Genomic DNA, 17,809 nt, shown 5'->3' with positions numbered 1-17,809 from the left:
GTTCAATTAATTTGCTAGAGTGGCTCACAGAACCCAGAGACACATTTTACTTACTAGATCACTGGTTTACTATAAAAGGACAGAATTCAGGAATAGTCAGATGGAAGAGGTGCACAGGGAAAAATATGCATGTGGGAAAGGTCACCTAGTTTTCATGCTCTCTCCCAAGGTGCCAGTCTCCCGCACCCCCAAGTGCTCGCCCTGGAAACTCTTCAAACCCATCCTTTTGTGTTTTTATGGAGGCTTCATTACATAGGCATGACTGATTAAATCGTTGGCCATTGACAACTGATTTGACCTCCGACCCCTCTCCCCTCCCTGGAGGTCTGGGGATGGGACTGAAAGTTCCAACCTCCTAATCACAGGCTGGTTCTCCCGGCAACCGGTCCCCATCCTTAGTTACCTGGGGGCTTTCAAAAACGATCACTTCATTAACATAACAAAAGACACCTTCTTGGGTCCCAGCACAGTTTAGGGGGTCTGCACCAGAAACAAGGATGAACGAACATATATTTCTTATTATAAATCACATCACAGGTAGTAACGATCCTCCTTTTCTCATTTTATTACTATATATTCCCTACAGCCTTTAGCACCAAGAAGGCACCCAGTAGACACCATGGGGCTGGTGGAGTTTCCTTCTATGGACTGAGATTTCCCTACCTGGAAACACAATGCCATACATTCAGCCCTGGGCTTAGACTAGCACAAAAGTTCCTCTCTGCACCCCACTCCCTAGCACCGTCAATTCCACCATAACGAACAGGGCTGGGTAGAGAGAAAGAAGGAAACCACCCTGGGGCCATTCGTCACAATGAAGGCAGCTGACAGCCGGGCTGAACCCTGGCACAGCCCCCATTTCCTCGGGGAATTGAGCAGACCTGCCTGCTGGTGACAACAGTTCCTTTCTCAGGCGGTGCTCACATAGTCCTCGCCTGGAGGGACACCCTCATGGACCGTGGAGCAGTACCCAATGGGCCGGTAGAGGTGACCCGGCCTCTCCCAACAGGCCAGCCCACAGCAAGGGCAAACCTCACTTAGATTTCAGTGTGTTCACAGGGTGGGTAACAGACACGGCTAGGCCATATTCTGAGCCAAGTGGCCAGAAGTATTGGCAGGAGTTGAAAGGAGAGGGAAAAAAATAGTAAACCAACTTGAGGACCTCATCCTTGGGGCTCCGAGAAAGCACTCCGTCAAAAATCCAGCTGGCGTATATACCTTGATATGTAATGACAGTTTCGACTTTCCTCACCGACTACACGCTGGTGTTCTGGTGCCAGCCTCTATTTTCATGGCCTGAGTAATGCCCGGGCAAAGGACCAGAAATGAATCGGAAACAGAGGGACGGGGCAGGAGAGGCGAACAGCACAATCAGTGGGCCTACATCCTGCTCAGCCTGCAACAGCAAACCCTTCAGGGCAGCGGCTGGGACAGCAGCCAAGCCCACCTCGGATGCCCGCCCACCCTCCCCTACAGCCTCATTCCCTCTTCCAGCCCAGACACTGAGCTCCCTTGGGGCTGCGACCTTATCTGCCTCGTTCACCGCTCTCTGTTAAACGAGTAAATGACCACAGTGCTGGACCCGAACTCTGGCGCACTGGACTTACCGTTCTCCCCCAACCGCCACATGCCCCTTCTCGTAATTCAGTGTCTGTGCCCACTCGCTTGGCCCAAGTGCCTTCCTGACCTGGTTAGCTCCTACTCATCCTTAAATGCAGCGCAAAAGGCAGCTCCTCCTAGAAGCTTTCCCTGACCCCAATGCTAGGTGAGGCCCCCCAGTATTGGGCGACCACAGCCCTCCCATCATATGCGTCAACACACAGGCTCAGGTCAGCTTCCCCGCTACTGCTTGCAGGGCTGGGCGAACACAGAGCTGAGGAAGCAGCAGGTGGCTCAGTAGGTGTGTGTGGGAAGAAAGGAAGGGAGGGAGTAAAGAAGGGCACCAAGAAAGATACTGTGGATGGAGAAACACGTGTCACAGAAACCCACCACAAACGGAACAGGAACAAAACACTTTAACTCAGTAGGTAAGTGGGTCATTTATTAATGTTTACAGAGAAAAACTAGCAGGAAGTGGCTGGGAAAAGATTTCTCAAATCATCTGAGTGGGAAGCAGGGGTCACTCTGTGCTGCATCCCTTGCTCCCTTCCGGATGTGGGTGGGCTAGGCTGGGGGCTGAAGAGGAAGAGAAACTTTGGAAGGCTAGGTGAGTGGGGGCACTTGAAAGGCTCACTGGCAAGAAGGTCTCAAAGGCTCAGAGCTCCTCTGGCCTAGGGGTGCTGAATCCCATTTCCAGTGGGGTAATCTTCAACTGCCGAGGGGGATCAATTATGACTCATTCCCTTAAACCTGTTAAGAACAGGCCTGGGGTCAAGAAACAGGGATAATGAGGACCTTCTATTGTTCTGGTCCACTTCCGAAAGGTAGGAACAGAAGCAGGGATTTAAGACAGATGATCTGGAAATGAAGACTATTCTGGGAGGTAGCCTTCTTAGCACACTATTTCCTTCTAGGACAGACACCCCTAGTTGTCCCTCAATATTCATGCCTTCTTCCTTGCTAAGAGAATTCTGATTTGGGCGGGGGTGGGAGGGACAGTGTGGCAGAGACTGCCAGCTAATCATAAAACCCAACTCCTCTTCTTCCTAGGCACTGGACCACATTCCCCAGCCTCTCTTCCGGGAGGTGTGGCCATGTGTCTGAGCCCCTGCCAATGGAATATCACTGGAATTAATTCACCACCTCCAAGCTTGGCCCATAAAATTCTCCCACACACCATCCTCCAGGCTCCCTCCTCTTCTGATTGATGTAAACAAGCATGGCAGAATTAAGAGCCTGGGTCCCTTAATCACCTGCTGGAAAAGAACTCCCCACTAATTAGGAACAGCCATTTTGGATTTTGTGTCAGCAAAAAGTAAATGTCTACCATATTTGAGTCTTTAAGCATATTTGGGTTATTTGTTTAGCAGTGAGCCCACCCAACTATTCTTGGCAACAGTGTGCCCTGCTAAATAGTCACATGGCCCTTTAAACTGGGACTGGTCATGTGACACGTGAAATGTCAGGGGAAGTCTGCTCAGTGTTCTGGGGAAAACGTCTGCTTTCCTGATCAAAGGTACCAGTGTGGCTGGCGCTTCCTTCCTGCCGCAGTCATCTCACCATCATGAAGGACAGGCCAAGAAAATAACAGAAATGTCAGTCCAGACAGACATCAGCTGTTGAAACTAATGCTAGCAACCACCTACATTTGGACATCTTGTTACATGAAAGAAAGAAACCACTATATGCCTAAACCACTAAAGTAGGACTGTTACTTGCAGCTAAAAGCAAACCTGACTGATTTGCAACCAGCCAATCATTCATTCACCCAACCTTTACTGAGGCATATTCCATGCGAGTCCTTATGCTCAGGGCTGAAGAGTCAGAGAGACGTGCTGGATGTGAGCCCCGGCCTCCAGGAGCTCCCCGTCAAGCTGAGGAGACAGGCCCGTGCAAAGACAATCTGCACGCGGTGGGAAAAGACGCTAGGACGGCATGCAGTGTCCCAGGGGAGTGTGAGCATTGAGTGGTGGGTAGGCACTGGGGCAAAGCATCCCCAACTCCCTTTCTGGCATTCAGCACACAGAGAAAACACTCCTTGAGCGAAAAAGCCAGTAAAAAAGAACCTGTTCTGTTCAGCCAAGCCAACTGCAATTACTTACTGTACGTTGAGTTGTTAAACACCATCAATTAATGCAGCTGTTCCAAGATAATCAGCAGTCATTAGAGCAAGATGCACCAATAAAAAATCATATGCTACTAACATGGAAATTAGATGAACCAAGAACGAGGCAGACGTACCTGCATCTTCCTGCCTGACATTAGCATCTCCTGAAATACGCCTTTCTCAAAGACAACAGTTATTTTTCAACTTGAAGATGGAGCCAACAACAAGAAAAAAAATCAACTGTCAGTGCGATGACCTTCAATCATAAATATCCAAGCTTTGATTTTCAGGTTTAGGTTTCCATTAGGAACTGTGATGGAGACAAACTGGTGACAAAAGATGACCCCATCTGGGAAATCGTGCGGCAACCAAGACCAGAAAAGTTAGAGCACCCGGGGAACCAACCACATGGAAACTAAAGACAGGTTCCCCTCTGCTTAACTCAGTTCTGCCTGCATACAAATAAATGGCTTTTAAAAGTGAATGACATTTTTTGTCATTTCTTTATTTTCCAAGCATGGGGCAAGTATTTAAAAAAAAGAACGACAAAATCTCCCTGACTTCAAATTCCAGTAGTTCAAAAACAAATAAAAGCAGGCTCCTCACTAAGAGAGCTATTAGGTTTCCAGTCCGACAGGCGACACATTAACACGAAGTGCTCCAGTGTGAAGCCAAGGCTGTAGCAATCACATTCACACAAGGCAGAGGTGCTCAAGTTCCTGAGGCAGCGATCACGGGCTCTCCAGTCCGCAGTCCATGGCTAGAGGCCTGCGCCAGGCCGTGATGGCAGGCGCTAGCTAGCTGGGCAGGCTTCCACGTGGGAGTTTCTTTGTAGGACACACAGAGCAAGTGAGGACTTCCATTCTCCAGAACCAGTTATTAAATCCAAGCCTATCAATACAGTCCCCCAGAGATCTTCATGTCCAGAAGGTTCTGACTATGGCAGATATAGGAAGCATGATGGTCTGGCCTTCTGCCTCAGTGCAAATCCCCCGGCCACCCTTAAGCAGCCGTGCTATTGCTCACTCAGAATTGGGTCTCTCACAGTACTGGGGGGGCTTTTAGGGCTGCTGAAACACCAGTCTGAACCAGTGGTCAGGGCAGTATGCTGTCCACCAGGACCAAGAGCAGTGCCGGCAAAGCAGGTGAGTAAATACTGAGTTTACAGTCTCTTATCACACTTCCCACTAACAACCTGAGGCCAAGAGTGATAGTTAAAACATTAACAACCAGCATGTGCTTGTGAATCGCGGGCATATCTTAAACAGCGGGCAAGGCAACATCACACCTGAGTGTACCTGATCAAGATAATAAGCTCCACCCCCTGCCATGGTCAACCCTTCATAGGCCTGCCCTAGGCCCTCATGATCATAATAGGTGGTGAAGAGGCAGGTGAGCGTCTGGGAAATGTCTGCACTACCATTCAGGTCCTTCACTGTGAACTTAAGCATCAAGTCCTCTGTTCCACTGGGACAGGCTATGTGTGTCTTGTCCATTCTCCTATATCCATCAACTTGGTGAGGTTGGTTGGCACCAAAAACATATTTTTAAGGAATGAGTGAATGGTAATAACAGCTACCATTTTTTTACTTTTAAAAAATGTATTTATTTTTAAATGTTTATTTCTCTTTTTTTCGGAGGGGGTGGGGGGGAGAAGACAGATATCCCAAGCGGGCTTTGCCCTGACACCACAGAGCCTAATGCGAGGCTCAAACTCACAAATCAGAAGATCATGACCTGAGTCTAAGTTTAACGTTTAACCAACTGAGCCACCCAAGTGCCCCAACAGCTAACATTTTTAAAGCATATCATGTGCTAGGCACCGTTCCAAGTCCTCGTCATGTACGAACTCATTTTAGCCTCACAATAATAGCATCTCAATTTTTATCATCATCTCAATTTTACAAATGAAGAAACTGAGGCACAGAGTAGTTAAGTAACTTGTCCAAGTGTACAAGACTAGTAATGACAGATCCAGGATTCCAAGCCAGAATGGCTTCAGAGTCTATACTCTTCACTACTGTACTATGCTGAATACACAGGTCTTCAGGTACTCTAGTACTGGGAAGTCATCAGCAGAGAACCTCTTACGTCCACAAACCCTGAGAAATCCTTCCAGGAGGTTTCTGGTGGTGCTGATCACATGCTGGTTGTGTCTGTTTGACCTGCAGAACATTTTAAAGAAAGCCAATACCCACTTTTACCCCTAAGCAGGAGACTACCTGTAATTTTCAAATAACTATGTAGTCACATTTGGTTATCAAGCAACTGTAGCAGGAATACCTAAGTTTACATAATATTTCTCTTCTCAAGAGTTCTACATTCTAGGAGAAGCCTTTTGAAACACCCTGTGGTCCCGTTTCCTCATCTCTAAGATCCCAGACTTGCTGGAAGGACTTAAGATCACAGGCTCAGTTGCCTATTTATATGGTAAGGTACTGGGGCACCTGGGTGGCTCAGTCAGTTGAGCATCTGACTTCTGCTCAGGTCATGATCTCAAGGTTCGGGAGTTCGAGCCCCGCGTCAGGCTCTGTGCTGACAGCTCAGAGGGTGGAGCCTGCTTCAGATTCTGTGCCCCACCCCCGCCTGTGTTCTGTCTCCCTTTCAAAAATGAATAAACATTAAAAAAAATTTTTATATGGTAAGGTACTGCATAAGCACAATAATGTATGATCATAATATTAAATATTTAATTAAATATTTCAACAAAATGACTAAAGTTTCTATACTTATCTATACTCATTAAAATTCTATACTTGCTTATACTTCTATAGAAATTCCTATTTATACCTCTGCACATTTTAGTAACAATGTTTAAAATTTAACAGTTTATTTCTGTAAGACTGTGTCCCTCCTTTATTATTTTTGAGTTTCCAGACATTTCTACCATAATAACGTTCTTCCACCTTAATCCAACTGCTTCTTTCATTTTAGAAGCATAAAGAGTTAACAAGGCAGTAACATGTTTTATTCTAACTTCAGATTCTCCCATATTAGATGACAAAATTAGCAAGCAAGAGCTTCATTTTATTTTATAGTTTATTTTATAGTTTAAAAGCTCAAAATGATATGGCTGTATCTCTGAAGGCCTAAAGTTTGGTACGGGATCCAAGAATGAGGTAGTTCTAGGAAAGTAAGCTATGGTTTTGTTAGTGGGAAAGACACAGGTCTCCTTCTAATTGAGTGGTAGGACAAATAGTATTCAAACTATTTGTAAATTTGGTGTAAATTATGACTCTAACCACAAACAAGCAGAGAGGAGGGGAAGGGGGTGTCAAAACCAGGTGCAATAATTTTCATCTTAGTTTGTTTTTTAAAGCTCTGGTTTCCATGCTATTGATTACAGCTCTCTCTGAGGAAGTTGGTTACACACAGAGGCCCAGAGTGGTAAGCACATGACAAAAGGATGCCCCATAATAGAGAAACATCAATGTATAAGTTAGGGAGGCAAGTGGGCAAACATAAACAGAATTTTAAAGTTCCTAGTTGCTACTACTAGATGTTTGAGTCACCCCAATTCTCTTCTACCCCAGGGTACCAGCACAGAGGCAGCTCCCCGAGGGTTGTACAGAAGGATGAGACTGGGCAAGGAGAGGAGGAGGGAGGGACAAAGGAAGGGAGGGCAGGTGCATGGATGACCCAGCCCAGAGCACACACTGAAGGCTACCCATGGCTGCAGGAACTACTCCTCAAGGCCCCTCCAAGTTTTTCAATGCCTTTTCAATCACTTATCTACATCCATGCTCCTGGGACTGCTCCTCTCTTCATTACTGATTGAACTGTAAGCCAGTTTCAAGAAGCCCGGGGTTTCCCTAACCAAGGCCCAAGAACCTTCACAGCAGCCTTCTGCGGGTGGAGGCTAGCAGGCTGGAGTCTGTGGTCCAGTTAAATAATCCTGACCCTCCTGCCTTTGGAACTCAGAGCAGACTCCGAAATTCATTCCCGGTTCACAGGTGCCTCCTCGTGCGTGGCTGCCTTCCAGGATCTGCAGGTTGGTGTGGGGGGGCGGCTTCAGCAGGCCCTGTTCCATCTGCCAGGCTGCCCAGCAGGTTCAAGAAGGGTGCCTGGTGGGGGGGGGGGTGCCTGGGTGGCTCAGTCAGTTGAGGGGCCATCTTTGGCTCAGGTCATGATCTTGAGGTTCATGAGTTTGAGCCCCACACTGGGCTCACTGCAGTCAGCGCCAAAGCTGTCAGTGCAGAGCTTGCTTGGGATCCTCTGTTCCCAGCCACCCCCCGCCCTTCCCTGCACGCGCACATGCTCTCTCAAAAATAAAATAAAAACATTTAAAAAAAAAGGTCCCTGGAAGGCTGCTTCTGTCAAAAGGCCCACTATCCTACCAGAAAGCAGCTGTTGCCTCTTGTTCACCCCTAAGTGCAGCACACGGACTCTGCCAGCTGCTTCTCCTTTGCCACTCTCTTGGGCTCTCTCCCTCAGCATCGCAGGTGTGAGGTGACTCCCCGGGGCCAACCCCAGCTTAATGTCACTCAAGCCATTTCCAAAGGGGCCCAGCGCAACCCTCATTCAAAAACTTAAAATAGCTCTGCACTCTCACTGTGCTAAGTCCAGCTCTCAGCTGTCCTTCAAGGCTTTCTGGAAAGGTGAACAGTGAGCCCAACAAATCGTATTTCAGGCTACTGTGAGCTATTTTTCCTATCTCAGTGACTCTTCTCCTACTGGTAACCCCTATCCCAGAATGTGGGCATACATCCTTATCCACCAACCAAAAGCCCTGTCCCAAGGCAATGCCCTGGGGCTGAAGTCTACCCCTGCTGTTTTTCCAGGACCCTGGATATTCTCCCATCCTTCTCCTTACCCACCTTGAGAGTAGGCACCACCGCCCTCTCTCTCCCTCCCTCCCTGTCTCACTCACAAACCGCAGGCATTAATTAAACCTCCTCTAGAAAACAGATTTTTCATCTTCAGCGGCAGGAATTCTGGGTAGGAGCCAGACTTGGAGACTGAGACAGTCTGGGGAAGAAAGATAAGCCCATGACAACCCTTAACCCGTGGGCAGTGCCGGTTCCCACATCCAAGTATCGTTCTGAATGGCAGCCTTGCGGGATTCCTGAAAAAAGGTGGCACGGGGCATTCCCACCCCCTCCGCCTCTGGTCGTATTCTTCAGGGCCGACCTTTGACAGAGGAAGAAGAGCTGGACTTTGCTGACCTGTCGGTGGGTAACAGCCACCTCCAGCAAACAGAAACCCCATCCTAAACCACTAGCCCCAACAGAGCCACAAACCACATGGCCAGAAACCTCTAAGAAGCACTGCTCCCAGCTCTCCACGGGAAAGTTGGGGTGAACAGTACCCACTGGACTAAAGACGGTGCAATCTGAAGCGGCCGGCAGGGCTCTTCAAGCACTGCTTGGTCTCCCTGAGTGCTCCTTCCCATTATAGACATGGATGAGAGATGCGGCGGGGGGAGCTTCAGTCACAACTCAGGGCCCTACAGGTTAAGCTGCGAGGGCCTCACCCCTCAGCAAACAGCCTTAGCTCCCCAGAGTGCCCATCACCCCCTCACCCCAATTCTAGGCTGAGGACAGCTGATTTCCTTCACGGAAATTCTGGAGTCCCCACTGAGGTTAGAGACCCAGCTATCAGAGCCTGACCCATAAACCGAGTGCTCTGCTCCCAAATAAACACAAAAAGGAGTCTGTCTCCAGTGACAGGATGCATTTTTTAAAAAATTGATGAATTTAAGGACAATATTTTGAAAACAGTGCAGCACAATGGAAAAACAAGAGTTACGGACTCAGCCTAGATTCAAGAGGGGGGATCCATTTTGTTTACTAGAGAAAACACTGAGTACCTATCACTTAGAGGGTGCCAGGCTGCGTGCTGACAGAGATGGTTCCCCGCTGAAGGCATTCCTGGCTAGTGGGGCATCTGACAGTCAACAACTCACCACTGAACAGCATGATGAGGACTAAGAAGGTGCCCTCAGCAATTTGTGGGCACTTAGAGGGAGCCTACTGAGCCCCAGTGTGACCTTGGGCTAATTACTCATTAATTCACTCTTCAATGCTGAAAGGATATTGAGCTAATTACTATTCAGGCCAATCAATAGAAAAACAACAACAACAACAACAACAACAACAACAACAACAACTTATGGATACTGCAAGTTTCACAAATGCTCAGAGCCTTAGGCTTCAGAGACCCAGTGACCCATCCTGTCCCTGGTGCCCCACAGCAGCCTCCCAAGCATTAGTGAGGGTGGACTGGCCAGGAGTTAATTCCTGAAAGAGAAGTATCCCCTATATGTCCTTTCTCTGAAATACGCAATTAATTTAAAACAAGACTTAAGGAAAGCCAGGAGAAGGGATGCGGGCAGATTCAGGCACTGGCTTTTCAGGCTGTAACCAGTGCATCTCCACCCCTCTCTAGGGAACACGAGGCTTTTCAAACCATCTGCTTTGAACTCTCTTCCCACAGATGTCCAGGCTGAGCACCAACACCTCCAAGGAGAAGGAACTGTTGCCAAGCTCCGTTTGCAGTCACGTCACGTTTGTAAGCCTAGGCTGGGCATGGTCTGCTCTATACTCGGGTTCACCGGGGGCGCTCCGCATCATAGGCAACAAATGTCCCCAAGTTATGAAGCCCTCTTGAGGCCCCCTTGGCCATCCACCCCACGATTCCCCATTTGCACCGATCTAATTTCACACCTCTCCTGATTTTACTTTTTGAAAGCCTACAAAGCATCCTTGCCTTCCCACGAAGGCACTGGCCACTCAGGCGGTGAGAGCCTCGCTCCCCGGGGGGACCCCTTTGCAGCTTCTGAACGCCCAGCGAAGCGGGAAAATATGGCTCCACGTCCTCCTGCACCGCTAATCCTTGAACCATCCACAGGTACAACTTGAAAGACCGCTGCTGCCAGAAAGAAAGCAACCTGCTCTAAGCCAATTCCATTTCTGGTGTGTGACAAAGCCGGCTTCTTTATTAGATCGCTCCAGACGAGCAAAAGCAAGGCCGTGGGATCTGGAGCACGCAGCCCCAACCTTAGCACCCAGGCACGCCAGCCCGCGCGCGGAGCGGTCCCTCGGCGGGGCCCCGGGACTCCCGCAGGCGCCGGGCGCAGGCGGCTGCGGGGGTGCCAGCCTCACCCCCGAGAAAGGCCGCGGAGAAGTTGCCGCCGCCTTCTCACCTGGAGACCAGCAGGTTCGAAGCGCCGCGGGAACCGGGATCCTGGGAGGTCCAGCTGGGGCTGGAATTAGGCGCAGGAGCGCGGGCGCCGGGCGGGAGCTGGTTGGAGGGGCGGGGACGCGGTGGAGGAAGGCGGGGCCGGAGGGGCGCGGGGCTGGAGGTGGAGAAGCCCGAGGCAGCGGGTTTGAGGGAGGTGGGGGCGAGGGCTCGGGAGAGGGCGCCGGAATCCTTGGCAGAGTTAGAGGGTTAGAGGGTGCTGAGGCTTGGAGACAGGGGCGGCGGGGCGGAGGCCGGGGTGGCCTGGGGGAGAAACAGCGAGTTGGGGGCTGGGGTTTGGGGAAGGAGCGGGAATGGAGGAGGAAGCTCAGTCGGGGGGTTCAGACCCGGTGCTCTGAAGCCCGTCCCAGCCCCTCTCTCCCACCAGAGACTCAGTCCCGTCGTCCTGGCCTGGGCGCGTCCCGAGGATCCCCTCGGGCTCTCAACCCTGGGGCTCCTGTCCGCTTCGAGCCTCCGCGCCGCTCAGCCCAAAAGACAACCAGCCGGGCGCCGGACCATTCCCACTCACCGTCCATGGTCCCGGCCCGGCTCCGGCCCCGGCTCCGCCGCTGCGCGCCCGGTTCGGCGCTCGCCGCCTGCTCAGCCCTTTGCGGGGGGAGACGAGGGCTGCGTGCACCGACCTCGGGGCAGCACAGCATGCCGCAGCGCCCCCTGCTGGCCCCGCCCCACGCCGGGCTCGGCCCGCCCCGCGCCGGGCGCCCTCGAGCTCCGCCCCGGAGACGCCGATGCGGGGCGGCCCCGGCGGGGAGAAGCGCGCGGAAGGGGTTGCGGAGGGGATGCTGACCCTGGGGGGGCCAAAGAGCCCCCAGAGACAGGCCAGTCCACCAAGCTTCCGGCGTGCCTAAGCCACGGTCACGGGCACCGTGAGTGTACTGGGACCGCAGCCACATGCACACAGAGTCGCCGCGCGCCTCACAAAGCCGGACTTGGGATCAGACTACGCGGGCGCACGCCTAGCCCGGGGTACACAGACTCGCCCCGGGTCCTAGTGTGGGTGCTTTTGGGCCTTGTGTCTGGCTAGGTACCGCCCCGATCCCGGTGCTGGGTTGGGCACGCGTGTTTGGGATCCTCCACCGCCGGGTCACTGCTGACGCGTGGACCCAAACCCACGGTTCTCGCCACCATGCCCCCGCCTCGTTCAGCCTTCCTCACGTTTCTCTTCCGGCACCGACCACATCCGGCCCTGTAGGTCAACTCTAGACCTGCGGCTGCTGGGTCTCAGGATGGCCTGCAGGCGTCCCGCAAGGCCTCTCTCTCACCCTCTCCCGACCCCGTGGCTTCCTAGGAGCGAGCTACTTGAAACTGATCTGTAACGCGCTGTTAGCCTCAAGGCATGCGGTTGAACTTGATGTGATAATGCATTCGTGGGGTCATTTCTTCCAATGTTGGCTTCCAGCTGGAGGGAATTTCTACACGATTTCTCTGTGGGTGATGATCTCACCAACTGTGACTGTCAGGCTTTTGGTGTCAATGACCCCTGTGTGCCCTAGCATAACTGGCCTTGAGCAAAATAGACAGACACTGCTGTTTAACTATTTACTTTTGAGATGCACTTTCTGGAGGAGCTCATCACTTCGCCTCTTCTTTCACTCGTGTATTGAGGGCTCCTAAATCCACAGTACACCCAGATATCTTACCCATGTTTCTGCCTGCTCTCTGGTTGTCTGCTTAGAACTTCCTATCTCACATCACCACTTCCTGCACCAAAGTCTTCTGTTCCAAGCTCTCAACCCCATCTACCTGTGTGGTCTCACCTTTCCATTCCCCTAGCCACTTAGGATGCGTTCCTCCCCTGAAGGCATTCTTCTCACCCTAGTCCCATGATGCCCTGCTGTCCTGAGCTCCTTCCTGCCCCGACTGACACAACCCCTCCCAGTCATGAACCCGGGAGCGTGTACTGCTCACCACAAAATCTTTTCACTGTGCCTTCTCACTCTCCTCTGGCTCTCAGCCCTCCCGTTCCACCTAACACTTCTTTGGTCTACAGGCTCCTCCTTCTGACTGTCCTCCCATTGATTCCAGGCTCCACCTCTTTGCTGGCCTGCCTCTCTATACCTTACTTGGGTTCGAGCCCTTTCTGCTGTCAATGACAGATAATGCAATTCTCACTTGCTTAAACAAAGAAAGACTTTGGTTGACTTATGCGAATGAAAAGCCCAGGGCACTTCTGCCTCGTGTCTGGACTTATTTCCAGAGAGTAAAGGCTCCAGAGACTCTCCATCAGTCAGCTTTGCTTCTTTCCACAAGGAGACCCCAGCAGCCCGAGGCTCACAACCTCACAGCCGCAAGTCCGGCAGAGAAATAGCTTCTCTTTGCCAGCCATACCAACAAGCCCTGGGCCTGACTCCGATTGCCAGGAGTCGGTCACCTGTCCATCCTGTTCTCCCAGCCACTATGGGAAGTTGGTTTCCTCTCTCTTTCAGCTACCTTCTCACCCCCACAGGGAACATGTGGGTGCTTCTGGATGCTTTCTCTGTCACAGGAGGACTAAGGGTGACTCGGGCATCTTCTGGAGCCATTTCCCATTAAATATGTCACACAACCACTTCACTTTGTTACAGCCCTCCTGTGTTGGCACAGGGCATTCTGGGGCAGAGTTCCAAACAGGAAGTGGGCACTGGCTCTCTTCGCTTTCAGCTTTCTTCTCAACCTGCTGGGATTTCTGTTGTACTCTACCCCTTCCTAGGCCAAGACATGGCACAGAGGTGGCTTCGGGCCCCTCAGGGAACTGGGCATCATACTCTTCCCTAGACCCATCCTCTCCAGTCTCTTTGCTCACATTGCCATTTCCCTGAGGGCTTCTATGCTACCTTCCATTCTGGAGGAGGTATCCCCCTCCTCGTCCCTATGGACTTTAGGTTCAGAGTGGTATCCACGCTGCCCTGCTTCTAGGACAATAACACCTCATGGCTGAGCCACAAGGAAGAAGGGTCTATAAGGAAAGAAAAAGAAAAGGCTCCTATGGGAAAATATATATATATATATATATGGGGAAGCATCCCAAGACTACTCTCCCCATTAAACCTCTTTCCTCTGTGGTTATTGAGGAGATAAGATGTCATCAGCCTGAAGCTGTCAGTGGTCATCTAGACAGCACCTAGGGAGGCTGTGCCAGAAACTTAGCTGACACAGAGGGAGGCAGAATTGAATGACAGGTGGCTTTCTGTCATGCCTGAAACCAGGACCTGGATTTGTCAAGTACATTGTTCAATAAATCCCCTACTTCCCCCAAACAAATTAGAATTGGTTTTTTTTCTGTCACTGGCAAGCAAGAGAGTCCTGAGTACTACAGGCCCATAGCACAGTGCGTGGCACATTGGTTCCTACACAATAGGAACTGTCACCATCATTATTCATCTGATAGAGGAACAAGTGATACCCATCGATGACCGTAAAACAGAGTAGAAATGAAAACGTGCAGTGCCATCAGCTCACGACCTTGGTCTCATCTCCTTTTCTCAGCCTGTTCCTTTGTCCTTTCCACACACATTTTGGCCTCCAGGGAAACTATCAAAATTCAGTGAAAGCTGAACCCATGCAACCTATAAAAACAGTCCCAGGCTCACCCAAGTTATGAATATTCTGCTAGGCAGCTGCCATTTGCTGCCATTTCACACAATCAATCCCTGCCTAGACCAGGAGCAGCTGGGAGCAGGTGCCCATCTTCAATTCAGTTTCAATTCATTAAGCAAAAATTGAACAAATATTTGTCCAGCCTTCTTTGTCTTGCACTGCAGACTTAGAGAAACAATGGGCCACTGCCTCACCCAATGGAACCCTATGACAGGAGGCAGACAAGTTGTAGAGAGCAGAAACCGATGTAACATAATACCAGGCAGTCCTCTAGAGGAGGAGGTAGTGTGGTTTGTTTGCACCAGGTTCCAAGTTCCAAAGGTCTGCTGCCTGCAATCCTGCCTGACAACAGAATTATACATCCACACAAAATATTTCATTTGTGCCCACCATAATATCTAGGTTATAAATACTATTTATAAATTCCACTTATCATGGGTTTTGGTTTTCTGATTATTAAAGGAGTGCCCATTCACTGTAGAAACTTGGAAAAAAATACGCAGTACACAAAAATAAGCATTAAGATAAAAATGATGCATAATATATTTTATTATTACAGTCCAGAATATCAAACTAAGCTATAAAGAGAGAAGATTGCCCCATGCAAGTTTCCACCTCACTGCTGGCAACCCTGGGGCCTCAGGAGATAAATATCTTACAGAAGGCTGAAGGTTATTTCAGGGGTTCTTGCAAAAATGTACTCTCCCTATAACACATGCATATTTTGAAAAAATGCAGTGGGAGCCTCTCAGCTTCAGGGTGGTCTGTTCTCTATTATTTATGTATGCATGATTCATTTTACTTACCACCAGCTGCCATCCCTTCTCCCCACCACAGTTTTATTATATAAGCCCCTTCCCCTCCTGAGAGCAACTAGGGAGGGCAAATTCATTTTACCGTCTATCTGGTTAAAATTTAATCAGAGAGGCAAATCTGGAAGAACAGAACACAAATGACCACGTTAAATAAAACTAAGAGATGGCTCTGAATCTGACCTAGAGCCAAAAAAGATCACAAAGAACCGAAGTAATTTGCTGAATCACAGATCTAAATATTCATTTTCGTCCTCTAAATTCTGAGCTCAACTAAAAGAGGTTTCTAAGAAAAAAGAGACAGACAAGCACTGGATGAACTCACACGAATCCCATTTACAAATCCTAAAGGGACAACAAAAGATTCTGGCAATCTATTTCATCTGCCACAGTACCTGGCACATACTTTATGAATATTGGATGGATGGATGAAGGGACCTATAGTCCCTCCCTCTCAGTTAGAAGCCAATCAGAAAGGGGGCAAGAGAAAGTGGGAACCTGGTGGACCTTTCTGCAGTTTCATGGCCTCTTGGGAGACCAGAACTGGGGTTCATGTTCATGAGAGAGGTGGGACCCACTTAATACTCCAGACTTCCAGTTAGGACCCAAAACAGAAAAGATAGAAGCTAGAAAACTTTAAAATGCCAAAAGAAAGTCATTGCCAATGCAGAATTCTGTGCCCAGAGGAAACGGGACAGAGGACAGTCAGCTTGTCCAAAATCAATCGTAGTGAGATAAGGGGAGATCCAGGACTAGAACCTGGGCTTCCTCAAAATTTCAGGGCCCTTTTCACTGAACTAAGATGTTTTCTTTCCTATCTCTATTTTTTTTTTTTAATTTTTTTTTCAACGTTTATTTATTTTTGGGACAGAGAGAGACAGAGCATGAACGGGGGAGGGGCAGAGAGAGAGGGAGACACAGAATCGGAAACAGGCTCCAGGCTCTGAGCCATCAGCCCAGAGCCCGACGCGGGGCTCGAACTCACGGACCGCGAGATCGTGACCTGGCTGAAGTCGGACGCTTAACCGACTGCGCCACCCAGGCGCCCCTCCTATCTCTATTTTTTAAACCACTGCATGAAAAGGAAACAAACTCAGTATTATCCAGAGAGGAGCTGAACAAATTTATCTTCTAGTGAGTTTGAATTTTTTCGGAAATTGCATTCCAAAGCCCATTGGGGTCACCCATACTCTCGGTGTACTCAGGTTACTTACATTTTTTAACCCAGGCTCAGATGACCTGGGTTCTGAGATTCTTTGCCTCCAGCCCAGACCTCTGTTGTGCAGCAGACAAGAACATCCAACTGCTTGCTCACAAACTCCATCATGTTAAAACTGAACACTTTGATGTTTAACGTGGTATTTCCCATCTTAGGGAATTGCACATAACCCACCTTCCCTAGTCTGGAAACCAGAGATTGGGAGACATCTCTCTCTCCCTCAACCCCCACATCTACCTTTCCCAACTCTTGTTAATCATACCCTGTGTAAATATTCCCCCAGTTTGCCCACTTTGGTTCTCCCCATCACCGCCATTGTCCAAACAAATGATCTACTACTCTCTATCACAAGAGAGTAGCTTGCATTTTCTAGAATTTTATATAAATGCAATCACACAGAATGCGTCCTTTTTGTTTTGTTGCTGGCTTTTTTCACTCAGCATAATTAGTTTGACATTCATCCATTCTGATGTATGTATTGATTTGTTCTTTTTCTTGCTGAATATTATTCCGTTAAAAAAAATTATTCCATTTTAGGGGCACCTGAGTGGCTCAGTCAGTGAAGCGTCTGACTTCAGCTCAGGTCATGATCTCATGATTCGTGAGTTCGAGCCCCCAATTGGGCCCTGTGCTAACAGCTCAGAGCCTGGAGCCTGCTTCCGATTCTGTGTCTCTCTCTCTCTCTCTCTCTCTCTGCCCCTCCCCCCCTCTCAAAAATAAATAAATAAACATTTTTAAAATCTTTAAAAAGAAAAAGGAAGTTATTCCGTTTTAAAGATATACCACAGTTTGCTTATCAGTTCACCTGTTGATGGACATCTGGGTTGTTCCCAGTTTGGGCTATTCCAAATGAACCTGCTATGGACATTTGTGTACAAGACTTGGTACTTGTCCTAGTGAGCACATGCTTTTGTCGCTTTTAGGTAACTATCTATGAGTGGCATGGCTGGGTTATCGGGTAGGCATATGTTAAATTTTTTTAAAGACTTTATTTTTAAGTAATCTCCACACCCAACGTGGGACTTAAATTTACAACCCCAAGATCAAGAGTCGCATGCTCTACTGACTGAGCCAGTCAGGTGCCCCTATGTTTAACATTTTAAGAAACTGCCAAGTTGTTTTCTAGAGTGAATATATCATTTTACATTCTCTCAGGAAGTGTATGAAAATTCCTGTTGCTCCATATCCTTACACCTGATACATATGGTCAGTACTTTAAATTTTAGCCATTCTGGTGGGTGTGTGGTAGTATCTCACTGTGGTCTAAATGTGCGTATTTCACTACTGTTTAATGATGGT

The 17,809-nt window shown here is 49.2% G+C and overlaps 1 protein-coding gene across 1 annotated transcript in view; it reads right to left on the bottom strand.

The window, feature by feature from the left end:
* PXYLP1 (2-phosphoxylose phosphatase 1) overlaps nucleotides 1-11,500 on the bottom strand; it is a 73,114-nt gene extending 61,614 nt beyond the window's left edge. The window contains exon 1 of the mRNA XM_030329903.1: nucleotides 11,415-11,500. The gene's annotated coding sequence lies outside the window, so the exon portion shown is untranslated. The remainder of the gene's footprint in view (nucleotides 1-11,414) is intronic.
* Nucleotides 11,501-17,809: the final 6,309 nt, after the last annotated feature.

This window comes from Lynx canadensis, chromosome C2 (assembly GCF_007474595.2).
Source record: "Lynx canadensis isolate LIC74 chromosome C2, mLynCan4.pri.v2, whole genome shotgun sequence".
NCBI classification, from domain to species: Eukaryota; Metazoa; Chordata; class Mammalia; order Carnivora; family Felidae; genus Lynx; species Lynx canadensis.
The sequence above is the reverse complement of the archived record's forward strand: the minus strand, read 5'-3'. Positions and strand labels throughout refer to the sequence as shown.